The sequence below is a fragment of the Cnephaeus nilssonii genome, assembly GCF_951640355.1.
Source record: "Cnephaeus nilssonii genome assembly, chromosome: 7".
In the NCBI taxonomy this organism is placed as follows: domain Eukaryota; kingdom Metazoa; phylum Chordata; class Mammalia; order Chiroptera; family Vespertilionidae; genus Cnephaeus; species Cnephaeus nilssonii.
In genome coordinates, this window is record NC_137078.1 from 35300555 (window position 1) to 35314147 (window position 13593).

General features: G+C 39.6%; 1 protein-coding gene and 1 pseudogene across 2 annotated transcripts in view; one reads left to right on the plus strand and one right to left on the minus strand.

Moving 5' to 3' along the window:
* The first annotated feature begins 215 nt into the window (after positions 1–215).
* ZNF644 (zinc finger protein 644) overlaps positions 216–13593 on the plus strand; it is a 136138-nt gene continuing 122760 nt past the window's right edge. Inside the window, 1 exon segment of the mRNA XM_079777005.1 lies at positions 216–518. The gene's annotated coding sequence lies outside the window, so the exon portion shown is untranslated.
* LOC307102838 (high mobility group protein B1-like) overlaps positions 6907–13593 on the minus strand; it is a 29737-nt pseudogene continuing 23050 nt past the window's right edge. The window contains exon 2 of the transcript in view: positions 6907–11314. The product of the transcript in view is annotated as a high mobility group protein B1-like (transcript). The remainder of the gene's footprint in view (positions 11315–13593) is intronic.

A 13593-nucleotide genomic window follows, 5' to 3' on the forward strand; every position in this document is an offset into this window, starting at 1 on the left:
CAAGAGTGGGAAAAGAAAAGGCATCCTGGCACGCCAGTAATTGTGGAAATCGAATACGGGCCTGTTCCACCTTAAAGGGCCTAGGCTTGCCGAAGTATTTGGGTCTTGCAGAGTTGGGCACCACCATATTTGGAGCGTGCCTACTTTGGGGCGGGAACCTCCTTGAGAGTGATTAGGTCAGCACTGGGGGAGGTGACCTTGTTTGGGTTCTGGCACCCGACAACAGAGGTGCACTGTGGCTGCGGCCCCGCGTCCCTAATTGGCCCCGCAGGACCCCCCCCTCCCGCCCCCCACGCCGGCTCGAAGCTGCCCGAGGGCTCCTCGCTGGCCACCCCCGCGGCCCGCAGCTCGGGAGAGGCGGGAAAGCCGCGCGCCTGCGCCGTGGGAACCGGGGCCGGAGGCGAAAAGCGGGGAGCGGAGGGGGGCCTGGGAGCCGAGTAGCGTACAGAGCGGCGTGTGACGCGGGGACGCCGCGCGCTCCCAACGTCGCCCCGGTTTGACGCACACGGCACCAAACTGTGAGTTTCAGGGGTTATTTGGTCGGATTCACCGGGGCCCGAGTGGGTTTGGGCCTCGGGGCTGTGGCGGCAGCGGGCCTGAGGGTGGCGGAAGAAGTTGGGGGACGCGGCCTCGGGCGCTCGGGCCGGGGAGCGACGCCCTAGGCTGGGTCCCAACCATCCAAAAGGACGCATTTTGCCGCACAGGCTAAGATGGCGGCGGCGGCGGAGGAGGCGGAGCTGGTGCTGCACAAGGAGCCCGGGCCCCGGGTTCGGGGAGGCGGCGGCCCCGGGGGGCTGCGGAGCCTGAGGTGAGCGGCGGCCGCCGCCGCGGGGCGGGACCCGGCGGAGGCAGCGGGGGGGAGGGCCTTTCCGCGGCGGCGGCGTCGGAGGATCCGGTCGCGGACACAAAGGGGCTGAGCCGAGCCCTAGACTTGGGGGGTTTTGTTTAGTCACATGAAGCCGAGCAGCCAGTGAGCAGTCGGGGGAAGGGGCCGAGGTCTGGCCCGGGCCCCGGCGGCTTGGGGAGCGCGGCGGTCGCCATTGCATCGCACCGAGTAACGGGGCGTCCGAGAGCAGGACCAGCCCCTCTGTGCGGGCTGCTGGCGCCCGCCCGCAGCGCCGGCTCTGCCGCCAACTGTTCACATCCCTCCCCTACCGCGGGGCCGGGACCGCTGATCCCTCTCCTCCCCCGGTGCTGCAGGATGTTGTGCCGCTAGGTGCCCGGGAAGTAACTGCAGGAGGTAAATCGCTCCGAGTGTTCGGGTTGCCCGGGGCTTGGTGGGTGTCAGCTAAAGCTTTTTGCTTCTCCAGGTCTGATTCCCTGGCTTTGTGTCCCCGGGAGCTTAATCTCTGCCAGCGGAAAGCAGGTGTGCTCCACTTCTCCCGGGAACCCGAAGATGAGTTGCCCCAGACCCTTCTCAGTGATTGGAAACTTAGTTGGTGGAGCTAAAAGGTTTCTTGTTCCGAGACTTCCCCGCAGACGACTCTCGTGTTGGGATCCATCCATGGCTTAGCAACATGAGTGGAAAACTTTTCTTGAACTGTTTTAAGTAGTATTGACATAAATGTAGCTGGTATAAAAACTTAGGCTTAGACTTCAAATTTCACGTCATCATTAAGAAGTAATTAAGAAGTGCTCCACTAGGGATAAACACAGTTGGGGGCTTTGAATGATCGTCCTCTTTTGTATACAAGTTAATGATTTCAACAGAAATACCAAAACAACATCTATTCTGGCCATTCCTGACTAGTGCCAGTCTTGTTGCATCTTGATGATAGATTAGAGTTGCTTTAATAGAATATTGCCTCTCTGCAGTGGTTTAGTTACTTTTTTTTTTTTTTAATGTCCTACAAGAAGGAAAACATTTCAAAAAATAGACAACTCAAATTGCCCAAAAAGGAATCTGGCTGTTTGCCTTCAGTGCCATATGTAAGTATCCAGGGAACTTGATGGCTGCAATATTGCATTAGTAGGTTTGGTAAGAAAAAAGTTTTTATAAAGTTATAATTTAGACATTTTAATAGGTGAAATATGAAGGCTTGGCTAATATTAGTAAAATGATATGTATATTGCTGTTAAAATCATAGTATTGTAAAATAATTTCTAACATGATTTAAAGTTACACTGCACTTATGACTTTGTGTATTGATATTAACTAATATTTGAAGTACAAAATTTGGAAACGACTAATGTTTTGGCCAGGTCACATTAACAAGTTAAAATGATTGAAAGGATGCTTAAACACATTACGATCACTAACTTGAGTTCTCTGTTCAAATTAAAATTTGGACTTTTCACCTTTACCTAAAACTTTCATTTTCCTGTTTGTGTTTTTTTCCCCCCAGATTTTCCCCCTTTTAGCTTTTTTTCCTAACAGAGCATTCTTCTTACATTAATGAATAGGACTTACATTAACATTGACAAGTATATTACTGAATCATAGTTTTAGAATGGAAGGAATCTCAAGGAACACTAGTCTCATCTTCTCTTTTATGCTATATTAAGGGCCAGGTATGATTAAGTTAGTGGCATAATGGAATATTCTCTCTCAGCTTCTTCCCCATTGCTCTTTTCATTGCTCATGTTTTCTGGAATTAGAAGGCGACTGTACAACTGTGGTTAAATAAAATAAGGGAGTATGTTTGAGAATATGTGTTAGATACTGTAATATTCATGAGAACTGTGACAATAACTGAAACTTATTTAATGAGATATGATGACTTAGATTTTAAAGTGATTTTTATTAAAACCAATTTAATACAAAATAACAGACATTTCAAATAGTTTCAGAGCAATATTGTGTTTTAATTTGGGGGTTTTCATAAAGCAATTATGATCCATCAATTAAAAAATAGCCCTAGCCTGTTTGGCTCAGTGGATAGAGCATCAGCCTGCAGACTGAAGGGTCCCAGGTTCTATTCTGGTCAAGGGCAAGTGCCCGGGTTGTGGGCTCGATCCCCAGTTGGGGATGTGCAGGAGGCAGCCGATCAGTGATTCTCAACATTGATGTTTGTTTCTATCTCTCTCCCTCTTCCTTCCTCTCTGAAATCAGTAAAAATATATATTTAAAAAACAAACAAAAAAACAGGTAGCTTGATAGACTTTTTGAAAAGTTTGAGATAACTGTTACTACTACCAGTTATTACCTAAGAAATGACATGCATGCTGAAAACAATGGTGCTAGTGCCTTTCATTTTGTAATAGGGTTGTAGTTGTGTAATGGACTTGCTACTTTGGCCCTATTTAAAAACAACTTAAGACTAATTACTACTACTGAGTAGTATTTCTGTAAGATCTGACAAATTAAACAAGTAATAAAATCATTTATGGTGAAATATCACTATTATCTTTTACTTTTTTGGATATCAAATTTAACAAAAACAGTTAAATCATCTTGAGGTTTTAAAGCTTTTATGGGCCATTTAAGGTACATTTAAATTATTGACTTTCCTAAGAAAGTTGATAAGCTATTTTTAAATTTTCACCACTATGTAAGTGAGTGGATTTAATTACACACTAGTCTTGTGATAATTAGCAATACTCCCAGATTATTTATAATTATAAAATGAGTCCATCACCTGCAAACCTTACATATTTTGCAAGTTTAATTGGTCATTCAAGTTATAAGAGGGAGAGTTTTGGTTGTGGTTGAATTGAGACACTCAGGTAGCAGGAGGAGAAAAGAATTGGATGATACCTGCAATTTAGAGAAATTGGTTGTCAGAAAACATCAAGTTCACCTTTCTCTCATTCCAAATGCACTGTTAGCATTTAGGGTTACTTATTTAGACTCTCAGATTGTGATTCCAAAGGAAAAGAGTGGGTCTTAGTCTTGTAGGAATGTTTTTCTCGTAACTGGTTTGCAGGCATATCTTAAAGCAACTGTAGTTTGCACCAAATTCAGGAATTGGTATGTTGAATTATCCAGTCCTAATTTTATAAAACACTAATTTTAGGAGTCCCTCTTCCCCCCTTTTTTTTAAAGTAAGGGAGACGGGGAGAGAGCGAAAGAAAGAAACATCAATGTGATAGAGAAACATCAATTGGCTGCCTCCTGCACAAACCCAACTAGAGATCAAACTCACAACCTAGATATGAGCCTTGACTGGGAATCAAGCCCACAACTTTTTGGTGTATGGGACTACACTCCAACCAACTGACCCACCCAGCCAGGACCAGAATGTCTGTTTTGTAGGTGGAGGATCTGTAAATATTGCCCACAATTAATGAGATGTAGCACTGATTGAAGTAGTTCTAGAAGTATACTGTGTCTTTTAATTCAGGTTTATTAGAGAAAGTATGTTTGAGATTATTTGTTAATTAGATACTACTATATTAATGAGAACTTTTGTGCCCATACCTTAAAAACTTCTTTAATGAGATATGATGACTTAGTTTTTAAAGTGCAAACCATTTACACCATTGAATTTTGAGAGAACTGAGAAGACTCAAACTGATTCTAGCATTGGCTCACCCTGCTGGTTGGCTAAAATATTTCTCTTTCCTGTCTTAATTAAAAAAAATACATAACATCATTTGAGACCTAGAAGGTAGAACATCAAATTCAATTCAGGAGATGGTGTCTTTATGAAAAAGTTTTCATCTCAAGGGACTCAGTTACTCTAATGTTTAATTTTTTTTCTTAGATCTGCCAAAGTTGAACTGTGAGTTGCTGTCTTCTTTGAATTTACCGGGAACTCTTAATGTGATTATGGGGAATTAGTATTATTTAGGACATCCTTTGACAATTAGCTAGAAAAACAAGAGTCATGTGAGATAACTTTCCAGGAAGAGAAAAGCAGAGATTTTCCGGAGGGAGAGAGGGAGCATGTCAGGGCCGAAGCAGCAGCAGTGCAAACTTCTCTTGACTGAGGGAAAATGAGAGTGAATTAAGGTTAGTGTTTCCATGGGATTACCTTTACACTCTTCCTCTCCCAATTTTTGTTCTATTCCGTGTCTCCAAGCTGTAGCTTTCCCATTTCACTTGGGATTCTGGGAAATGTGATCTTGGAAGTAACTTTGTGAAAAGTACAGATGTTATTTGTTCTTTGAAATTTAAGTCTGTTAGTCTAGATTGTGGTGCAATTGAAGTTGGTTAGAGAAATACAGATTTTAGGTATTGCCTTTCACTACGTATATGTCATTCATTGAAGTTGAAAATACAGCTTCTAAGACTTTTTGTACAAAGTCCAGAAACTTAAAGGTTATGAGCCAAACAGGTTAATTTAAAATAAAAACGAATAAAGTATTAGGATTGAAGTAATTTTTAGTTTACAAAGCATATTTGCCTGTGTTTCATTAATTATCAAACTTTTAAATGATTAACATTTTTTTTTATTGATTTCAGAGAGGAAGGAAGAGGGGGAGAGAGAGAGAAACATTGATGAGAGAGAATCAGTGATTGGCTGCCTCCTGCATGCCCCCTACTGGGGATTGAGCCTGCAACCCACTCCAAATCGGACCTTGACCTTCTAGTTCAGGGGTCTTCAAACTTTTTAAACAGGGGGCCAGTTCACTGTCCCTCAGACCGTTGGAGGGCCGGACTATAGTTTAAAAAAAACTATGAACAAATTCCTATGCACACTGCACATATCTTATTTTAAAGTAAAAAAAACAAAACGGCAAAAACACCCGCATGTGGCCCGCGGGCCGTAGTTTGAGGACGCCTGTTCTAGTTCATGGGTGGATGCTCAACCATTGAGCCACACTAGCCAGCATGATTAACATTTTTATCCTTTCATGTTCATTCTTTTACTCAAAAGCCTAATGCATATCTTTTTCATCAGTTTCTTAAGGGAGGTGTTAAATATAACTAGTACTTTCAAAATATCATTTATTGGGGAGGAGTGATTTCTAATTATTAAATGGTTTGTGAAGGTGGATAAAAGCCTTGCCAAAGTTGGAATTAATTGCCTGTTGCTTACTATCTACTTACCAAATAATACACACACACACCCCAACACACCAACACGCGTGTGTATATATATAGAAAGTCATAGTTGCATTTATAATTATGTATAAACTAGAGGCCTGGTGCACGAATTCGTGCCCCAGTGGGGTCCCTTGGCCTGGCCTGCGGGATTGGGGCCGAAACCGGCTCTCCAACATCCCCCAAGGGGTCCCGGATTGCGAGAGGGCACAGGCCAGGCTGAGGGACCCCACTGGTGCACAATCGGGGCTGGGGAAGGACGTGGGAGGTTGACCAGCCAGGGAGGGACTGCAGAAGGGCTCCAGGGTGTGTCTGGCCTGTCTCACTCAGTCCGGATCGGCCCAACCCCAACAGCAAGCTAACCTACCAGTCAGAGTGTCTGCCCCCTGGTGGTCAGTGCACATCATAATGACTGGTCATAGCGAGCGGTTGTAGCATATCATTAGCATATTATACTTTGATTGGTTGAACGGCCAGGCACTTAGCATATTAGGATTTAATTATATAGGATGAGATAAGCCATAAAAGTGTAAGCCTTGAAATAAAATTGGTGGGGTTAAAATCTAGCTGTGTGAGCACTAGGCAAGTGGACTTAACGATAATACCATGTACATCCTCCTATATAATAAAAGTCTAATATGCTAAGTGTCTGGTCGACCATTCAACCAATCAAAGCATTATATGCTAAGGCTGCTCAACCACTTGTTATGACGTGCACTGACCAGCAGGGGGCAGATGCTCTGACTGGTAGGTTAGCTTGTTTGCTGGGGTCCAGCTGATTGGGACTGAGCAAGATGGGCTGGACACACCCTGGAACCCTCCCGCAGTCCCTCCCCTCTTGGTCAACCTCACATGTCTCTCCCTGGTCCCGATTGTGCACCGGTGGGGTCCCTCAGACTGGCCTGTGCCCTCTCGCAATCCTGGACCCCTCGGGGGATGTCGGAAAGCCAGTTTCAGGCCGAGGGACCCCACTGGTGCACAAACTCGTGCACAGGGCTTCTAGTAATTTATATAAAGTACTTAGTTTTCTGGTATCTTTTAGAATAAAAATAGTTATTATTATCATTGTTTAATTATTTTTTCTACTGTAACTTGAAATTTTTACCTGAGTGATTTGGATTTATATACCTTTGCTAATGTTTCATTTTTAGACTCCTATTTACAAAGGCAAGGTTGTTAAAAAGGAAGTCAGAGGTAGTTATCACAGTGTGGCTTCTCCAGTTTTAGCTGTTCAGTACTTCAGGAACACATACCATTTACTGACCATCAGCTGATGAATAAAATGCATTTGGAATGAGTACATTTTAGTGAAATTATTTCCCAACCATTGTGTTGGTTTGTCTTTGTTACAACATCCTGAATTTCTTCATCCTTTAAATTTTTGACCATGAGTATGGTGGGGACCATTAGTAGAGAGACCAGGGTTGTGGAGCTATGTGTATTTGTATGTAATGTACATCTGGATGAGAGTGAAGAGTAGCCTCAACAGTAGTTAGGTTGAGGAGAGGCATGCTATTTTTTCTTATTTTTTTAATCCTCCCCCAAGGATATTTTTTCCAATTGATTTTTAGAGAGAGTGAAAGGGAAGGAGCGGGAGAGAGAGAGAGAAAGAGAGAGATAGATATGTGAGACTGACACATGGATTGATTGGTTGCCTCCTGCACGCACTCCGACTGGCACAGGGGAGCAGACCAACATCAGGTACATGCCCTTGACCATTCGGCCCATGGGCCAATGCTCTAACCATGTAGCATACCAGCCAGGGTAAGACATGCTATCCTTTTCATTGCTTAGTCTGAATTGGGGAATTTTCTCAGACAGCATTTCCTTTTGCAATTTTCCTCTCCATACTTTGTATATATCTGGGCTAGTATGGTCTTAAACTTATTTTCCTCTTTAATTTTCTTCTGTCTACCTCCCCCCACCACCATCACAAATTGTAAGTTATAAAAAAGATAATTGTACTAGTAAAAGTAATTTAAAGTTCACATGATAGGTATGAATATGAAATAATAGAAGTTTCATATATGCTTAAAAAGTATTTTCAGCAGTTTGGAAAATGTAGGGGGGGTGGTGAAATTCTTCCCTAATCTTATGAGCACCACCATATAATCATTAGTATTAAAGGGAAAGGAGATGAGACTGACATTAATTAACTATGTATTGTGTTCCTTTTAGTAATACTGTGATGTATATATATTTCCATTTTATATGCAAGAAAACAAATTCAGACTCCGGTCACAAAGATAATAAATAATAGAGCAGTCAAGTTTGAATCTAGGTGTGTCTTGATTTTACAGATGGGATCTTTATTCTGTCTTCTTGTCCTTTCTTTCTGTTTGTCCTTAAACCCAGCGATCTTCAACCTTTTTCATCTCATGGCACACACAAACTGATTACTAAAACTCTGCCACACACCAAAAAAAAAAAAATTTTTTTTTTTTTTTTTGCCTATCTGACAAAAAATAAAAAGTAATTTTGATTCATTCATACTAGATGACTATTGTTGTAATGGCTGTTGTCTTTATTTTTGGTTTTAATCTAAGGGGAAAGATATTAGTGCCCCTAACTAAATAGTCAGTCATAGCATGTTTTAAAAATTCTTTCAGCCCACTTTTGCAGCACACCTTTTGAAAATCACTGTTTTAACCTGATTAATGCAATTTGTGAATTTCATCTACTTATAAAACTTAACATTATAAAAGCATTTTTTTTTTTCCTATTCTCATTTCAAGTGGTGTCTTATTGCCCACATTGTTTATTCATACCACCAAATAAAGGCTCTTTGTCTTGGCTGCTAGACTTTGGTACAGTGATATTGGTCAAAATGGAAGCTGCCTTTTTTTTTACTAAGTGACTAGGATGAAAAAAAATCTAGCTTTATCAGAACTAATATTCTGGGATTAGAAATGCTATTGGTTTAATAACACTATCCTTTCTGGTGTAACAGTTAACTTAAAATTTGATATATGTAAAATGTAGATGACATTTTCAATTTATAGCTATATGAAAACAAAACTTTTCTTCTATTTTCATGCTTTGAAATGCTTTAAACCTTTCCCATAAAAAAATCTTTAAAAATGTTATTAAAATTAAATAGGCACTTAAATACTGTTTAGTTACTATTAGTAATTCCTAATTTAGTATACTTTAATTTGTTAAAAGAAAAAAGCTTTATTTGGTTTTTACACTCTCATTGGGTGGATGACATAAACTAAAAGATAATTTGTGGGGCATTTATAAATTGTATATGTCAGCACTACTCAAAAGAAATACTGTATGTTACAAATATGGTTTAAAATTTTCTGTAGCTACATTAAAAAACAAACAAGTAAAATTAATCCTACTAATGTATTTTGTTTAACCCAGTATATTCAAAACATTTCAATGTTATCATGATTGAGATATTTTACTATTTTTTCCCTACACCAAGTATTCAGAATCGAGTGTGTGTTTCTTATGACACATCTCAGTTCAAACTAGCTATACTTCCAATGTTTAATAGTCACATATAAGTATTGAACAGTGCAGATATAGAAAGTTCTGTACAACTTTCATTTAATATTCACTCAGTTTTATATGTCACAAGGGGGCATCAGGATTTTAGAGATGCTTAGGTGGGGCATGGCCTAAAAAAAAAGGCTGGGAACCATTGATATAAATATATCAGGTAACTTCTATCCCCATGAAGATATGTAACATTTTCTGCACAGAAAAAGGTGCCTCTTGCCCCCTTCTATTCCCCCTTACAGAAGAAACACTATTCTGACCTCTATCACTATAAGTTTGGCTTATTTTTGAACTTGCTTATGGCATATTTTGTTCTTTCTAAGGGTAGTGAGAATTAATTCTAATCTCTCTTTTTTGTCCTTGTTTGACATTGTTGTGTGAATTTGGATGTAAATCAGATGATAGGTTGTTGGTACTATGACCCTTCTGTTTTTTTCCAGTGTGGTTATGTCAAGTTCAGAAAGATGTTTCTTACATTTCATGAATAGTAACCCTCTAGAGGTTAGCTTTAGGCCAAAAAAAATTGTTTAGAATATAGAAATTGAAGTTACTTACACAGATAATATGGTTGTCTGGCTTGCTTTTATTACAGTATTCTCTAGGCATATAGCCAAGAAGTAGGTAGAGGAGGTCTTGGATTGCCTCCTTATATAGATGCCTTTTGGAAACTTGTTAAAGTAGTTTCTAGGCATTATGTAGGTTAGCTTTTAGGCATTTCAGGTTACTTAAAAAGGTATTTGAGTATTTCTGATTGTGTTATAGGGGTAGGAATAAATTAATATACTTAAGTTTACAGGTAAGTATCCACTCTTAACCAGAAATATTTTTTTTGTTTAATATAAAAAAATTGTATCTACTTAGAAGTATTCATAATGTCAATAAAACAGTTGCAACTTTTTTTGCAATTACAGAGTGATACTCAGTTAATAGAATGACAATTATTTCATATAAGCTGCATCAGAGACAACTGAAGATGAATAAACTACCATCCCCATAAATAACCAATTTGTGCTGTGCACCAAGAAGAACCTGCTTTAAATCTCCATGCCAATTTACAACCCCCATACTGTACCAGGGAAGGTTAGTGACTACTGAAAATACCACCAGGACAGGGCTATCTAAAGACACTTCCTGTAGTGTGTTAACTATACAAAAAGACACTGTACAGTTTAAAAACAAATCTTCCATTTCCATTTTTTTCTTTAAAAGGAGTGAGTTCTATACAGGTGATTAAATGCTTTATAGACAAGAAGAAAAAATGCACTAAACCAACTTATTCATCATCATCTCATCTTCTCTTTAACTTCCTCCTCTTCCTCTTTTTTCTTGCTTTTTCAGCCCTTATAACTCCCTTTTTGGACACTCAGGCTTTCCTTTAGCTCAATATGTAGGAATATCCTTTTTGTATTTCTCCTTCAGTTTAGGAGCCTTCTTTTCATAAGGCTGCTTCCCCATCTCTCCCAGCTTCTTTGCAACGTCACCAGTGGGTAGGCAGGGATGCTCTCCTTTGTTTTTGTGTTGGGTTTTATTTTGGGGGGGAGGGGTGATATTTAGAACAAAACAAGAAAAAGGCCAAAGGAGACCTCTTGGGTGCATTGGGATCCTTGAATTTCTTTTTTGTTTCCCTTTTACGAGGGATATAAGTTCTCATTTCTCTCTCATAATGGGCCTTGTTCGTCTTTTCCATGTCTTCAAATTTTCCTTTCTTAGTAGACATGGTCTTCCATCTCATCTCTCTGAGCACTTCTTAGAAAACTTTGAGAAGTTGACTGAAGCATCTGGGTGCTGCTGCTTTTGTTCCTCTTGGCAAGTTTGCACAAAGAAAGCATACGATGCTCGGCTTCTTAGGATCTCTTTTACTTTTATTCCTAATTCCTTTTCCTCAGCGAGCACATAGTCACCCAGTGCCCAGCCAGCTCACACTTGCCCCGGCATTGTCTCTGTGGAGCTCAATTTATTGCAATGGCTGTCTTAACCATAAATATTTTGACACTTATGAGTAAAGAACTAGAATGTTACCATAAGGACAGTTGCACAAAAAGCTAAAATCCATGAAGGACACTTTATAAAATGCAAACTGAAATGGAATTATTTTTTTATAAATTTTTTGATTGCTTTTTAGAGAGGGAGAGGAAGAGAGAGAAACATCAATTTGTTGTTTTACTTTTTTTTTAATATATATTTTTTATTGATTTCAGAGAGGAAGAGAGATAGAAACAACAATGATGAGAGAGAATCCTTGATTGGCTGCCTTCTGCAAGCCCCCCACTGGGGGGATCGAGCCCGCAACCTGGGCATGTGCCCTTAGCCAGAATTGAACTTGGGAACCTTTAGTCCGCAGGCTGATGCTCTATCCCAGGGGTCCTCAAACTTTTAAAACAGGGGGCTAGTTCACTGTCCCTCAGACCATTGGAGGGCCGGACTATAGTTTAACCCTTTGCACTCGCTTGCTTTTTTCTCGAGCTGCTACCGATGCTAACTGTCGAGTCACACTCGACATCTGAGTGCAAAAGGTTAAAAAAAACTATGAACAAATTCCTATGCGCACTGCACATATCTTATTTTGAAGTAAAAAGGTATTTGAGTATTTCTGATTGTGTTATAGGGGTAGGAATAAATTAATATACTTAAGTTTACAGGTAAGTATCGGCAAAAACACCTGCATGTGGCCCGCGGGCCGTAGTTTGAGGATGCCTGCTCTCTCCACTGAGCCAAACTGGTGAAGGCTGAAATGGAATTATTGATCATGATTTTTACTTCTAGTGCTTGAATCAGTTTCTAGTGCTTGAATCAGTTTTATTTTTCAAATGGAAGTAATGGTTACAGCATTGTTTTTCATAAATATAGAGCAGCAGAAGTTTTATTGTATGTAGTGTAATAATTGGTACTTTAGGGAGAAGGATGTTTTTCTGTAATATGGATTATGAAAAGAGTTGTAAAAAGCACATAACAATGAAAATATGAGTCTTCATTCTAGTATGCCTAGTTTGGAGAAATAGATGTTTTATATATTATGTAGAATGGACATGAAAATACTTTCTCATTAACACTTGAATTATGAATGCTTTTGAGGTTTTGAATAAAAATGTATAAAGAAGTTTTGTTTTTTTAATTTGTAATAAGTTTGCTTAACATACTCTTGCTCCAAGAATTTTAAAAGTTGTCTTGAAGAGCCTTGGCTGGTGTGGCTCAGTGGGTTAAGTGTTGCCCTGTGCACTGAATGAAGGTTATCAGTACAATTTCTAGTCAGATCACATGCCCAGGTTTTGGGCTCCATTCAAGTCAAGGTTTGTGCAGGTGGCAGCCGATGGGATGGATGTTTCTCTCTCACATCAATGTTTCTCTCTCTACCCTTCTCCTTTCCCATCTAAAATAAACTTAAAAAAATCTTTGTCTTGAAGAAATAAAACCTCATCCTTCAGCTTTTCTTACATAGGTTTTGTATTTGACAAGTATAGAAGGCTAAAGCAAAATTGGTTAGATTAGCCCTAGCCGGTTTGGCTCAGTGGATGGAGCGTTGGCCTGAAGACTGAAGTGTCCCAGGTTCGATTCTGGTGAAGGGCACATATCCGGGTTGCCGGCTCAGTCCCCAGTGTGGGGCATGCAGGAGACAGCCTACGATGATTTTCTCTCATCATTGATGTTTCTTTTTCTCTCTGAAATCAATAAAAATATACTTTTTAAAAAATTGGTTAGATTAGACTTTGAAAAAGTATGTTTATTATTTACAAAATATTAAGACTATATATACTTTTTGGGATAGATTTAAAAAATAAAAAAAACAATTAGAATGTTATTAATAGCATTAAGAGCTGACTTCTATGTGTAGAAAAAATACATAAGGGTATGTTCTATGTTTTTGTGTTTTGACAAAAATGAATGTTATATTTGAATTTAGTTTTGTATTCAGAAAAAAACACCTTGTTTTCTAGTTGTATTTTCTCTAACCTTCTCTTGTTTTAATTGAGTTAGGTATTATTCATTTACAAGGGATAAGAATGGGAATGCTATACACAGCAAAGGATATGGTTCCTGCTCTTAAGATCTCATGATCTAAGACAACTTGAAGAGCACATAAAACGAAACATTTGAATTACTGAGCTGGCATAAAATAATATGAATAGTATGTAGTAAGACTGAATTAATGAAGCTTT